Genomic DNA, 3,069 nt, shown 5'->3' on the forward strand with positions numbered 1-3,069 from the left:
TACTCTTAAGGTCATTTGAGGATCTGTTCCTCAGGGGTCGCATAGGCTTGGGAGGAGCCCCTGGCTCCTTTCTTTTACCAGTTCCGTGTATGTGAAGATAAGTCAAAGGTCCTGCTCAACCATGGTTGGCTTTGCTTGGAGGAATGGAGGAAATGGTTCCTCTGTGTTGACCCTCCTCTTTGTAGACTGGACACTGGTTCAAGTCCATCTGGTGGGGTCTCCTTGGCCTCCTTGATCAAGAGGTCAGATGACCCACCACCATTACAGGACAAGAAATAACCTGACGGAGAAGAATAGTAGGTAACAGGCCTTATTAAGGGAGATATGGATAAATTACAAGATATTTTGAGAGACGCTCATAGTCCCCTGGAACTAGTTAACCTAGGAGGGCAAGGAGCAAAAACTGTCCTTTATGTCCCTCTGACCAAATTATAGGCCTCAAAGTATGTCTGTTAAACATTCAAGAAGGTTAGTTTCACCAGTCTGGTACTTTTAAATACTGTGTGTCACGTAGATAAATCTTGGGCAAAGACCAATTGTTCTCAGATAAACCTTACCTAGACCTATATTTCTTGATCTGGTATGTATAATTTGTCAGTAGGTTGGAGTAATATGGTTCCCTCTCGTTTCCAAAACTAGCTAGGCATTATTTATCTCCCACATTGTCTCACCCCTCAGAACATGAGTTTTTAAAGATAATGGTTCAAGTCTTGATCTGACTAAGTAATACACCCTGTATGACATTCCTTCATTCTTCAGATATTAATCAAAGCCTTAATATGTGCTAGATCTGCTCTAGGGGAGGGGAATACAGAGTAAGTAGACAAACACAATCTTGCCCTCCTTCAGCCCATGGTATAGGCTCTCAGCTCCACTAAGCCTTACTTTTCTTCAGCTGGGGACTGCAGTCTTTCCTTGTAGCAGGTCATCAGGGAGTAGAGGAGATTATGAATAGTGGAGCAGATGTTTGCTTCTGACAGATCCTCTCATCCTCCACTATAGAAGAACCTGCTAACAGTGTCCTGCAAGTCTTGTGACAGTGGGTGTGAGGATGTGACTGTTGGTCTGAGGGAATGCTTATGGCCAGGAATGCTATAGAGTTCATGTGTCAGGAAAAAAATGCATGGTCCCCTGTCTCTAAGGCCTGGCAACTTGAGGTATGGTTCATACTGTTTCCTCTATTGAGGTTCCCTCTTCCAAGCTGTGTCAGGTTGACAGCAAAGATTAGCCATCATACATATCCATGCATACTGGGAGGTTCTGGAGAAACTGGCCTAGGGGATCTGATCTCTCTCTTTGCACATCAGGCAGGCATGTTTTTTAACATGGAAGGCCTTGGTCCCAACAGCAGGTGGCTAGCCTGCTGCACTCAGATGTTCAGAAGTGTTTCCACAGGAGAAAATAAAAGTAGATCTATAGATTCTGATTTTAGAGGCAAGGTGGCTCCCTGAAGCCAGTCTTTCAAAGCTAACTGTGTGAGTTGACCACACACTCTGTACTCTTCCCAGATTTTCTTCAGTATCATGGCCAAGGAAGAACAGGTAGAACCCTTGGCACACAGCCCAGAAGGTGTACAGGGAGGCACTGGGATGTCTGGTTGACAGGACACCCTTCTATCTGTTACATCTTGAGATTTTTCTGAAGTAGACCCTGAATTGGGATTGGTAGGCAGGCAATTTACTAAGGAGATAACTCTCAGGACGTGCTGATAGGAGATAGAGGAAGTGAGTGAGGCAAGGAAAAGAGACCCCAACAAAGGTGCATTGTTGACCAGTGTAGAAGAGGTTATACCATGAGTAAATACCTTAATTTGGGTTTTGTTACCATGATAGAATGCAGAGATGGTGATCTTTGTTGTTGTTAGTGGTGTTATTGTTGTTCGTTGTTTTGCGAAGCAGGAATTCATGCAGTCTGGCTGGTCCCAAGCTAACTCTGTAGTAAAGCTGGCTGTGAGCTCCTGATTCCCCTGCCTATCTCTCCTGCATGTTGGGGAAGACAGAGAGTTGTAGGCAGGCTAATAAGAACAAAGCATGGGGATATATATGTATGAAATGTCACAGTGAAATCCATTCTTCACATGCTAACGAAAAAATTAAAGAAAAAGAGTGGCATTGGACAGAACCACCACAAAACAGCAAAAGAAGTCAATAGCAAAATGAGTGTCCATAAAGAGTCCTTGGAGCACAGCATGGCCATTTGTTAGCCTGCTATCTGTGGTATCTTTAAAGCTGCGACAGAGACTCACAAAGCCTAAAACATTGGCTATTATATCCTCTACACAAATTTTCCTTCTTTTCCTCTTGATGTGTCAGAAAGCATGCCATGCCAATTATATATTTGCTATGAAACTATTTGTGCTGGATAGCTTTAGTGTCAGCTTGATACACCTGGGTTGAGGGAGCCTCAATTGGGGAATTGCCTTCATTGGACTGGCCTGTGGCCATATCCATAGGGCACTTTCTTGATTGTTGAGTGATGTGGGAGGGCCCAGCCCACTGTGGGTGGTAACATCCCTGGGCAGGTGGGCCTGTGTTGCATAAGGAAGCAGGCTGAGCAGGGGCCAGGGGAGCAAGCCAGTAAGCAGCATTCTTCCATGGCCTGTGCTCCAGCTCCTGCCTCCAGGTTCCTCCCTGGAGTTCCTACTTTGGGCTCCTGGATGAACTGTGGCCCAGGATATGTAAGCTAAATAAACCCTTTCCTCCCCAAGTTGGTAGTGGTCAGAGTATTTTGTCACAGCAATGAAGAACAGACCAGAACACTATTGATAGGATATTATTTTGTTCAAGTTCTCAAAGGAATTCCCTTAGAGCTTAGACTCGGGGAAAAATGCTTTTCTGTTTTCAATATATACTTTTTATTGAATTTGTGTGTACTTTATATAATACATCTTAATTATATTTAGACCCCCTCACCTAACTGCACTCCCTATAGCCCCCCCCCCCCAGATTTAATGCATTCTGCAATATATCTTAAGGCCTATCAAGTCAAGTTTGTATACACAGATGTCCCTTGGTGTGAGTTCATCCTCTGGACCCTGGTTAGACTATCTAGTGTCACTCCCTTAAAGAA

The sequence above is a fragment of the Nannospalax galili genome, unplaced genomic scaffold (assembly GCF_000622305.1).
Source record: "Nannospalax galili isolate Female #2095 unplaced genomic scaffold, S.galili_v1.0 scaffold146, whole genome shotgun sequence".
Taxonomy (NCBI): Eukaryota; Metazoa; Chordata; class Mammalia; order Rodentia; family Spalacidae; genus Nannospalax; species Nannospalax galili.